The 12,262-nt window shown below is 45.4% G+C and overlaps 1 protein-coding gene across 6 annotated transcripts in view; it reads right to left on the bottom strand.

The window, feature by feature from the left end:
* Positions 1-3,527: 3,527 nt before the first annotated feature.
* Positions 3,528-12,262, bottom strand: part of LOC143981750 (uncharacterized) — a 75,992-nt gene continuing 67,257 nt past the window's right edge. For all 6 annotated transcript variants that reach the window (XM_077479825.1, XM_077479829.1, XM_077479828.1 and 3 more), the window contains one exon: positions 3,528-3,891. The gene's annotated coding sequence lies outside the window, so the exon portion shown is untranslated. The remainder of the gene's footprint in view (positions 3,892-12,262) is intronic.

The following is a 12,262-nucleotide window of genomic DNA, read 5'->3' as shown; positions in this document are numbered from 1 at the left end:
CTATAATGTCGCAGTCATGATAAAAATCGCAGATCACCGTCATTACTAATAAAAAAATATATAATAATAAAAATGCCCTAAATCTATCCCCTATTTTGTAGACGCTATAACTTCAATCAATATACGCTTATTGCTAATTTTTTACCAAAAATATGTAGAAGAATACATATTGTCCTAAACCGAGGAAAAAAATGTATCTTTTATAAATTTTTGGGGGATATTTATAATAGCAAAAAGTAAATCTTTTCAAAATTGTCGCTCTTTTTTTGTTTATAGCACAAAAAATAAAAACTGCAGAGGTGATCAAATACCACCAAAAGAAAGCTCTATTTGTGGGAAAAAAAGGACATCAATTTAGTTTTGGTGTATTGTTGCATGACCGCGCAGTTAAAGCGGCGCAGTGCCGAATTGCAAAAAGTGATCTGGGCAGGAAGGTAGTAAAATCTTCTGGGGCTGAAGCCGTTAATCAGGTTGAAAAAGACCCAAGTCCATCTATTTCCACCAATAAATTTAGTGTTAAATTATGCAAAATGCAGTTGGCCTCTGTGATATGTTGGGGATTATAAGCGCTAACAGGCTAAATTTGATTTGGGGAGATTCTTCACACAGTTGTATGGTCAAGGTTTAGACCAGCCTTTTTCAACAAGAGTGTCTTGAGGTTTTTTCAGGGTTGCCTTGGCAAATGCCTAAAAATTGCCCAAACATTGTATACAAACCGGAGTGTGGATGAAGCCTGCCTTTTAATTACACAAAGCCACAGGTTTTCATTGTGCGCCATTACAACCTTCTAGCTGCTGGCATCCTAACAGCCATTGGCATAATCAGTTGATAAGGAGGATGTAAGTTGCCTGTACAGCATCTTTGTTTGACCCTCCCCTGCCCCCCTATATCAGTGTTGGAGTTACATTAGCTGAGTGATGGAGAAAAACTGAAGGAGAAGAGAAACATTGGAATACCAGTCAGTACCAGTTTGCAAAAGCGTATTTGCTTTGGAAGAATAAATCACCTCTAACGTTGGGGGCCCTACTTGTGTGGGTGTTACTGCATTATGTAAACTATTAGAATCGTTTTTACATTTTATAATGTGGTGCTTCAAGAGAAGTCTATAATTTTTAAAGGGTGCTTTGACTGGAAAAAGGTTGAGAAACACTGGTTTAGACTACTTCCACTACCATTAGTGCTGAGATGGTCACGTAACTTTTTTTTTAAGAAGTTATAGTACAGCTAATACCGAGGTAGTATGGATGGTACAAGTGCTTCTGGTGGGAAATGAGTGGTGGTCTAGTGGTTGAAGGTCTAACTGCTTGATGGTGATAAGGAAGGTTCTTGTGTGTGCATGCGCCTGGTAACCTGATCCCCCATATTTCACGGCCTCAGGTATTCAGTGGGACCCCCTATAGACTAGATCTGGGACCAGTGAAAATAATAAGAGACCTCTTGTAAATGTTTAGGCACATGATTCCCACCATGGCCCAGGGGCTGACTTGAGGGTTAAACCCAGGCATGTACTGGCCATCGAGACTACCTGGACTTTTGCGGTGGGCCGATGGCTCAGTGGGCCGGTTTCAGCGGCTGCCTATTGCATCTACAGTGCGGTGAATTACCCCTGGAGGTCCGCAGCTATTTACCCGTCAGTCGGCGACAGCTGGCGCATGATGGGTAGATCGAGATGCAGAGTAGCACAGGAAGCATCTGTGATAGGTTCTCTCCCATGTCACGCAGCGTTGCCCCTCCTCTCTTCTCGTCCATCCCCATTTTCTTGTGACATCATCTGGGATGAACGAGAAGAGAGGAGGGGGCCACCGCAGAGCAGCGCTGCGTGACATGAGAGAGACACATAAAGAAAACAACAAGTAAACGCTGTGCCCCATGTTCCCTGAATGTGCCCCATGCACTCTGATGTGCCCCATGTCCTCTGATGTGGCCCATGTGCCCTGAATGTACCCTGATGTTTCCCATGTACCCTGAATGTGCCCCATGTGCTCTGAATGTGCCTCATGTGCCCATAAGGGCACATGGGAAAGGGAAAAGGTATGGAGTGGGTGGCTGGCCAGCAGTAACAGGCAACATCTGTTATACTATAGTCAAGAACAGCCTGGAGTAAAAGACAGAGGACATTAGACAAAGGGCTGGCATGAATGAATTAACAGGTAAGTTACGTAGGAGAGTGGGATTGGTTTAGAATAGGAAGGGGATGGGGCGAGATTGGGTAACGGATCGGTCATCCCACCCCAGTGTCAGTCGGCGAAGAAGGAAGATTCCCACCCTCCCTCCATAAAAACTAGGTACTGTTTGAATGTGTTAACATATATTACATTACAGAGGTTTTTCTTCATGGATGTCGGAGCGGTTGGCGGGTGTTGGTTGTTGCAGGTGAAGGAAGATACCCCCTCCCCCCAGAGAAGGTGATGTGGGACCCATTGGAGATATGGGCTCGTTGGTGATATTCAATATAACGATGGTTTATATGGAATCTGGTGAATGGGTGCACTGCGGTCAATAGCTGGTTGTCTTTAAAGAGGAAGTAAACTCTCCCACTCTGATGCTTCTTTTCATTTAGTCCATTATAATAAGTAATGATCAAACTATAGCCACTGTAATCCAACCCAAATCGCATATTACTTACTGTTTAAAGAAACTTTAAAAAACTTGTTTCCAGGGGTTGGGCAGCGCCATCTTAAGTATTGTTTTCTGAGTCCACAGTGGAGTTTATTTCCGCCCTTACATTGAGCACTTCCTGTACTGTTAACCCAGCCTCCTTCTCAATCCAACGTTTCTATGGCAACCCTGCTTCTCTGTTCATAGCTGACTTGTTTATTTCATAGTATTTACTTGTGCTAATTACCTAGTGTTTGCCTGTATGAGTCCTATCAGCTTCAGCTGATAAGACTGCAGTACTGCTGTCCCATTCCCTGGTTTACACTGTATGTGAGGTCACATGGTGTGTAGAAGGAAGCTCTGAGTGATTAGCAGCCTGCTGGGAGTTTAGTGGTGTGCCGTAGGAAGTCCTGATAACAGATAGATAAGACATAGAGGGTGTGCCGTAAATCAGGGGAGATCTGGGCGTGCTCAGTGATATCAATCTAAAGAACAAAAAGGATTACAACAATACTAAGCAAGTAAGGAGATATCTACAAGCAGTGTTCATTAGGGTTTTTTTTTATGCTGATTCACATGGGACAAAGTTGTAGGGGATGGTTTACAACCACTTTAAGCTAGCGTGTCAGCTTGAGGCCTAGTTTGCAGTTAATACGACCGCAGTGTATGGTTGATCGTTATGTTAAAGGGGTGGGAGGGGGAATGTCCTGCAGAAGACCAACGCGTTCAGTTTTCAGTTAACAGATGTTTTGTTGATATGTTTTGCTGATATGTTAAATTTATTAGTTTGATTAATAAAGGGGCTGCTAAGGCCACTAATTACTCCAAAAAGGTGTGGTCTCCTTTAATGGTAAAGGGAAAAGGTATGGAGTGGGTGGCTGGTCAGCAGTCCAACAGGCAACATCTGTTATACTATAGTCAAGAAAAAATTGGTGAAAAGACTATTTTTTTTTTTTAAAACAATCACTTACAATACACAGTGCTTTAATTGTAATTCATTTTGGATTTTACACCTACATTAAGCTATAACTATAATCAACTATAATCAACTATAACCAACAGAGTCCTTACTAAGCCGACCAAAGCCTGACTATAGCAACATAATAAGACAAAACTGATTGCAATGTTCAAAACTTCTACTGAAGTATTGTTTGAGTAGGTACATAGATAACATAAAATAAAAAAAATAAAAAGGAATCCATACTGGATACATATTAACAAATTAGTAGAGAAGATCATTAATTCCAGATATAAACAAACTTCATGGGCTTTCAGCTTCGCCAAGCTGGTGTCCTGCAATAAAGTCAAAGAAGTAGAGGTGAGCAGCTGATTCTACAAGTTACTATTACAGGGTTAGTAAAGTATACATAGCCATAACTTTTTTCTTACATGCATTGCGAGACACAGCTGTCAATTTAACATGAGTTGGAACCAGTGATTAAAGAAGAACTTCAGTAATTGTTTTCATCTTTCCATCTATTAAATATTCTGCCCTTGTTGTTGTTTTAACTTTGGATAGTAAAACATTTTTTCTGCCAATGAATATCTTATACAGCCCACTCCCTGTTTCTTGTCTGATAAAAAGCCTAGGCTTAAGACATCATGCACAGCTCTCTCTCTTACTCTGGTGAGAGTTTGCCAGGAAGGAAGGGGATGAGTCATAAGAGAGCCAATAAGAGCTGCAGAGCTGGAGGCACGCCTCTGTGTGTCTGTGTAAATCCAGGAAGTGAATAGGCAGCAGCTTCAGCTGCCCACAGTTAAAATGGCTGCAACCAGACTCAGTGGAGGGAGATTTCTGCAGCAAATTTGGCAAGTACAGAATCACAGTATATATAAAATAATATGCAAAGTGGTTGGAGGGAAGCTTCAGAATGGCAAAGATGTTTTTATTTCAAATTATGTGAGCAGACTGCAGTTCCTCTTTAAGCTGCCTATTTCAGTTTCTGACTGATCTCCAGTCAACAGCTGTGTCTCTTGATGATCTCACAATGTATTATAACATATGATGTCATATGCACCACAAAAATAGACAAAAAACACAAACAAATGTAACATACCAATAATAACACTAATAATAATAATAATCTTTTTATACATTTTTTTTTAAATCAATCCTGGTAGAGCTTGTTGACATCATTGGTCCAATGGCATTGCCACCCCCCACCGACTGGCATTCCTGGTTTCAGGGATACGGCCAGCTGCACTGTGCATGGGCGGCCAGCAGCCCAGTACTGATTGGTGGATTAGACTGGTGGCCAGGGGACCAGCAATGCTTGCGAAACTTGGTTTACTTCCCTGATTGGGCGCCTCTGGCAGATCAGTTTAAAAAAATGTAAAGCACTTTAAACATTTCAGCTCCGGAAGGATTTACCCCCTGCCATGACCAGGCCATTTTTTGTGATACAATACAAAAACTACAGAAAACACCCCTGCTACCCCTATGCATTTCGACCTAAGCATTTCGTCAAAGCAAAAGGGGTGATTTAATTATGTATTCTGCAAACAATCAAAGGAAAAAAGAATTTCCCCAAAAAATTTTTATCAAAAAATTAATTAGTTATCATAACTTGTCTTAGTATTCACAGTAATATTTACCCGTTCCACCGAATTACTGTTCAACCAGAGACTTTCATTAAGATCTGTAAAAAAGTTTGTGTCTGCTCTCAAAGGATCATTCTGGGTCCGCTGCCCTGTTGTTTTAGCCCACTCCACCCATCCACCAAAATTTGGGGGGGAGGGGGAAGGGAAAGAAGGGGAAGGCCTCACGGGGCACCAATAATAAGACAAGTTATGATAACTAATAAATTTTTTGATGAAAAAAAAAAATTGAAATTCTTTTTTCCTTTGATTGTTTGCAGAATACATAATTAAATCACCCCTTTTGCTTTGGCTCTGTCCCCCCCTGAAGAAGACCCTAACTCCCTGAAGGTCGAAATGCATCAGGGTAGCAGGGGTGTTTTCTGTAGTTTTTGAAAAATTGCTGTATTTGTAAATTGTTCTTGCAATTACTTTTGTATTAAGTGATGCAAGTATCTTTTATTAATCGATATGCTGTAACAACATGTACCAGAGTCCTTATTTTAAATCTATGATGGCGATTATGCCGTTTGAACAAACAAAACAAACATACTTTTACAAATTCAATTCTGCTTCTTGTCGCTGCCTGAAAACCCCAAGGGGAATTCATCTTTTTATTCTCTTTAGAACTTTAAAGTGGTTGTAAACCCTTACAAACCACTTTGACCTACAGGTAAGCCTAGATTAAGGCTTACCTGTAGGTCCAAGAAATATCTCCTAAACCTATACGGTTTAGGAGATATTTGACCGAAGATATGCGCCGTAGACAGAGGCGCGCAGGTGCACTGAGCGTGGCATCGTCAATGACGAAAATGCCGCTCGATGCCGCGCGTGTCGGCTCCCGTGCGCATGCACGGGAGTGACGTCATCGCGGCTTCGCCGAATGACAGCGGCAGAGCTGCGAGACCCCACCGAGAAGATGGATGCGCCGGACTACAGGGGACAGCGGTGACTTCGCTGGCTCCTGTGTCAGGTAATTGACACATAATGGGCTACTATGCAATGCATAGTAGTCCGTTATGCTTTGCCTTTGCAGGGAATGAAAGAGGAAGTAAACCCATCAGGGTTTACTTCCTCTTTAAGGGGTGTGCAGCCAGCTCGTTATCTATTTTTTTATACACTTTTTCTTTCTTACATTTAGTGAAGTTATATTTAACCCCCTGATTTAAGAAGAAAAGTGAGTTCACATTTAACTCTCTGGGTTAAATGGGACTTAGGTGTCTGGAAACAAGTGTACCCTGGTTCAACCTTGAAGTTATTGGTAACTTTCTGGAGGGTAGAAGGAGCAGCAGCCAATTAACAGTAAGAGCGGTGATGGTGGCAGGAGAATCACAGCACCGGCAGGGAGGAGAGCCATGATTGGCCACAGGCAGAATGTGTAGTACACACCACACACTATATAAGGCCACCAGCACGGCTGCCTTGTGTAGTGTGTTGGCGTCTGTAGGAGTTAGTGGGTGTATTCTGTGTACCTTCAACACAGTATACACCGTTCGTTATCGGCCGATTTATCGTTCTTGCTCTTCTGTAATTGAGCTTTTAGCAATCTGCAGGAGTTTGTGGGTGTTGTCTGCGTGCCCTGACAGCAGTATACACCATTATATCCACCTATATAGCTAGCTATATTGCTCTTCTGTAATAGAGCTTTCAGTCAGTTGTAGGAGATTGTGCGTGTTGTCTGCGTGCCCTGACCGCAGTATACACCATTGTATCCACCTTTATAGCTAGCTATATTGCGCTTCTGTAATAGAGCTTTCAGTCAGCTATAGGAGATTGTGGGTGTTCTCTGTGTACCCTGACTGCAGTATACACCATTATCCACATATATAGCTCTTCTCTAATTGAGCCATCTGCCATCTGCAGGAGTTAGTGTTGTGTGCCTCCAGCACAGCACAGTATACACCAGTATCTACCCTTTAATTCCTGTTCTATAATAAAGGCATCTGCAGGAGTTAGTGGGTGTTGTGTGCCTCCAGCACAATATACACTACCCAATTTCTGGTTTTCCCATCTCCCTTCAGGCCATTACCATGTCTGGAAGGCCAACAAGGAGAGGCAGACAGGCACGAGCCGATAAGAGGGCGAGCAGGCTCTGTGTCTAGAGACAACAGTGCTGGTCGTGGACGCGGTGCATCGTCATCATCAGCACGTGGCCATGGGGCACGCTTGTCCTTTTCGGCAGCTGGACGTGTTGAGCCACATCATGCCGAAGACTTGGTGGAGTGGATGACCAAGCCCTCTTCAGCCTCCTCATCCTCTCTCACCCAGGCTCAGGGTACTAGCAAAGCAGCTGCCAATGCATTATCTTCCCTCGTCTCAATGTCATCATCAGTGACTCCTTCCCTAGACCCACCATGTCCTTCTGAGGAGTCCCCTGAACTCTTTGAGCACAGTGTTGGGTACATGCTCCAGGAGGATGCCCAGTGTTTTGTAGGCTCTGATGATGATACTCAGCTAGAGGAAGGCAGTAGCGTGAGCGCAGAGAGAGGGGATGCTCAAGAAGGACAGCAATCTGGCAGTCATGTTCCACAAGCTGCAGCATACTGCCAGGTTTGCTCCAGCGATGAAGAGGGAGGGGATAATGAGGGCACTGACTCCACATGGGTGCCTGGTAGGAGAGAGGAGAAGGAGGCACATGTCCGACGAGGCAGGATGCCCTCTGGGGGCCAGCTTAGGGGCAGCACACCGACTGAATCACACCGCAGAGCTCCGCCTGTGCAGGGCACTGCCTCTGCGCGTTATTCTAAAAGTTCTTTGGTGTGGGCCTTTTTTGAGACAAGTGCATCAGATCGCACCACTGCTATTTGCAACATATATCTCAAGCGTATCTCGCGTGGCCAAAACATCAGCCGCTTGAGCACCACATGCTTGACCAGACATATGTTGACCTGCCATGCTGCTCGTTGGCAAGCGTACCCACACCAAAGAACAAAGCGGACCTCTCCTTGCTCCTCATCAGCTGGGATCTCCAACCCCACTAGACCTTCAGTCCTCTCTGAAACTTGCTCTGAGAGGAATGAAGGTGTAGAATTAGGTGTGTCACAGCCAAGTGCTTCTGGGCACTCTGCTAGCAGTACACCCACGTCCGATTCTAGCAGGAAAATTTCCCTGCCCCAGCTGCTGGACCATCGAAAGAAGTTCACTCCCAGCCATCCACATGCCCAGTGGTTGAACACTAGCTTGGCTAAATTGCTAGCACTTCAACTGCTGCCTTTTCATTTGGTAGACTCCACCCCTTTCCGTGAGTTTGTACAATGTGCGGTTCCTCAGTGGCAGGTCCCCAAACGCCACTTTTTATCATGGAAGGCAATGTCCTTGCCTCGCTGGACAGGGCGGTCAGCGGTAAGGTGCATATTACCGCTGATTTATGGTCCAGCAAGCATGGACAGGGACGTTACCTGTCTTTCACGGCTCATTGGGTCATTCTTCTGGTAACTGGAAAGGATGCAGGACAAGGTGCAGTAGTGTTGGAGGTTGTTCCGCCACCACACCTCCAAAATGCTACTACTGGTTGTGACACACCTCTCTCCTCCACCCCCTCCTCTTCTTCTTCCTCCATGGCCTCTTACAGTGCTCTGTCCTACGCAAGTACACAGGCAAAACGATGCCATGCAGTGCTTGCGCTGGTTTGTTTGGGGGACAGGAGCCACACTGGGACAAATATTTTGTCAGCTCTGCAGGGGCAGGCCGAGAGGTGGTTGATGCCATGCCAGCTTAAGCCAGGAATGGGGGTTTGCGACAATGGCACCAACCTCCTCTCCGCCCCCCGACAGGGACAACTGACCCATGTGCCCTGTGTGGCTCACGTCCTTAACCTGGTGGTGCAGCGGTTCTTGGGCAGGTACCCGGGCTTACAGGATGTCCTGAAGCAGGCCAGGAAAGTCTGTGTGCATTTCTGCCGATCATTTAATGCCTGTGCTCGGCTGGCTGAGCTCCAAAAGGAGTTGAAGATGTCCAAGAAACGCCTTATATGTGACATGCCCACCAGGTGGAACTCAACGTTGGCCATGCTGCAGCGGCTGCACATGCAGCAGAGGGCCATCAATGAGTACCTGTGCGACTACGGCACCAAAACAGGGTCAGGGGAGCTTGGTTTTTTCTCACCACGCCAGTGGGGCATGATCAGGGATGCATGCACTGTCCTGTCACTGTTTGAGGATGGTGAGCAGTGATAGTGCATGCATCAGTGACACTGTACCTCTTGTTCACCTGTTGGAGCATACGCTGCGTGGAATAATGGACAGGGCACTTGAGGCAGAACAGAGGCAGGAAGAGGAGGACTTCCTTGCTTCTCAAGGCCCCCTTTATCCAGACAGTGTTCCTGCTGTCCCACCCATCACACAGGAAGAGGACGAGGAGGAGGAGGATAATTGTGTCAGCATGGAGGTGGGGGCTGGCACTCAGCAGCAGCAGCAGTCTTGTAGGGATGATTTACAGTCCCAAGAAACCCGTGGACTTGTACGTGGCTGGGAGGAGGTAGCTGCAGATCATGTTGTCCTTAGTGACCCAGAGGACTCCGGACCAAATGCCTCAGCTAACCTACGCTGCACGGCCTCCCTGATCCTGAAAAGCCTGCAGAAGGATCCTCGTATTCTTCGGATCAAGGCGAGGGACCATTACTGGCTGGCCACTCTCCTTGATCCAGGGTACAAGGGTAAGGTTGCCGACCTTATCTTGCCATCGCAGAGGGAGCAAAGGATGAGACATCTCCGGGAGGCCTTGCAGAATGATCTGTGCAACGCGCTCCCAGAGACTGGGAGGTTACAAACTCCTGGTCCTGGACAACGTGTTGCTGAGGCATCGGTCAGAAGGAGCAGTGGAGAAGGTGGCCGTCTGACCGATGCGTTCAGACAATTTTTAAGTCCGCAGCCCTAAGGTATGATCGGTTCCAGCAACCATCACCAGCGTCTTATTTACATGGTGCAGGAATACCTAGGGACAAGGTCAGACTTGGACACCTTTCCCACCAAAAATCCTCTGGCTTACTGGGTCTTGAGGATGGATCACTGGCCAGAGCTTGCACAGTATGCAATTGAGCTACTGGCCTGTCCTGCATCCAGCGTTCTTTCAGAACGCTCCTTCAGTGCTGCTGGTGGCTTTGTTACCGATCACAGGGTGCGCCTGTCCACCGACTCGGTTGATCGACTGACCTTCATCAAGATGAATCAGTCTTGGATCACCCACAGCTACCAAGCACCTGAAGCTGATGTAACCGAAAAATTTATTTTGAAATATCACGTCCCTTCAAGACTGCCTATGCTGATGCTGAGTGACTGTCCTGTTATGTTGATTGTCTATCCTCTTCCTCCTCCGCTGATATGTTGGGAGAACATTTTTGGTTCTGGGTGATGCCACCAGCCCAATTTTTCAGCCCCTGTTTAACAGGGGCGTTTAATTACAATTTTTGATGCAATGCTTTGCAGCCGGGCTCATTCCTGCACTACAACTAGAGTATATGGGAGAGGTTGCAGTGTCGTGGCACCAGCACCAGTGCCTAAGGCCCAATTTTTCAGCCCCTGTTTAACAGGGGCTTTTAATTACAATTTTTGATGCAATGCTTTGCAGCAGGGCTCATTCCTGCACCACAACTAAAGTATATGGGAGAGGTTCCAATGTTGTGGCACCAGCACCAGTGTCTAAGGCCCAATTTTTCAGCCCCTGTATAACAGGGGCATTTAATTATAATTTTTGATACAATGCTTTGCAGCAGGGCTCATTCCTGCACTACAACTAGAGTATATGGGAGAGGTTGCAGTGTCGTAGCACCAGTGCCACCAGCCCAATTTTACAGCCCCTGTTTAACAGGGGCGTTTAATTACAATTTTTGATGCAATGCTTTGCAGCCGGGCTCATTCCTGCACTACAACTAGAGTATATGGGAGAGGTTGCAGTGTCGTGGCACCAGCACCAGTGCCTAAGGCCCAATTTTTCAGCCCCTGTTTAACAGGGGCATGTAATTACAATTCTTGATATAATATTTCACAGCAGGACCCGTTCCTGTGCCCACGGAGAGTAACTGTGAGGACTTATAGTGTTGTGGCACCAGCACCACAACCACCAAAGGCCCAGTTTTTCTACCACTGTTCAACAATGGCATGTAATTACAATTCTTAATATAATCGTTCACAGCAGGGCGCTCCAGCACCCACCAAGAGTCACTTTGAGGGCTTACAATGTTGTGGCAACACCAACACCTTGTTCCGCCATTTCTGCAGAGCATATAGGGCAGGCCCCTACTTTCAAACATCCAACTTACAAACGTCTCCTACTTGCAAACAGAAGGAGACAACAGGAAGTGAGATCAAAAAAGACGGACGGCAAAACAAATTATACACGGATGTTAACCCTTCCCTAAGTTTTTCAAAAAGCTTAAAAATAGATTTTTTGACTGGAGCTACACTTTAAAAATGTACCAGTTCAAAATTACAAACAGATTCTACTTAACACAACAAACCTACACAGTCCCTGTCTTGTTTGCACCGCCTGTATACTGCTGTTCTGAGTATATAGAGCCTGGGGGCCCCACGTCTTTCCTTTTTTTAATATGGGTACCAGTTCAAAATTACAAACAGATTCTACTTAACACAACAAACCTACACAGTCCCTGTCTTGTTTGCACCGCCTGTATACTGCTGTTCTGAGTATATAGAGCCTGGGGGCCCCACGTCTTTCCTTTTTTTAACATGGGGTTCCCCTTAATATCCATACAAGACCCAAAGGGGCTGATAATGGGCAGGGGGGGGCTACCCATGCCATTTTTCTCAATGATTTTCATCCATATTGCCGGAACCAGATATTATATTAAAAACGCAAGCAGTTTTAAATTTCACTTTAATCGTCATTAAAATCAGTGCTCCCGCCAAAACAGCCATTTTTAAAAACATTTTAGGGGGTTCCCCTTAATATCCATACAAGACCCAAAGGGGCTGATTATGGGCAGGGGGGGGCTACCCATGCCATTTTTCTCAATGATTTTCATCCATATTGCTGGAACCAGATATTATATTAAAAACGCAAGCAGTTTTAAATTTCACTTTAATCGTCATTAAAATCAGTGCTCCCGCCAAAACGGTAATTTTTAAAAACA

This window comes from Lithobates pipiens, unplaced genomic scaffold, assembly GCF_037356315.1.
Source record: "Lithobates pipiens isolate NorthernLeopardFrog02 unplaced genomic scaffold, aLitPip1_a1.2 Scaffold_16, whole genome shotgun sequence".
Classification (NCBI taxonomy): Eukaryota; Metazoa; Chordata; class Amphibia; order Anura; family Ranidae; genus Lithobates; species Lithobates pipiens.
The sequence above is the reverse complement of the archived record's forward strand: the minus strand, read 5'-3'. Positions and strand labels throughout refer to the sequence as shown.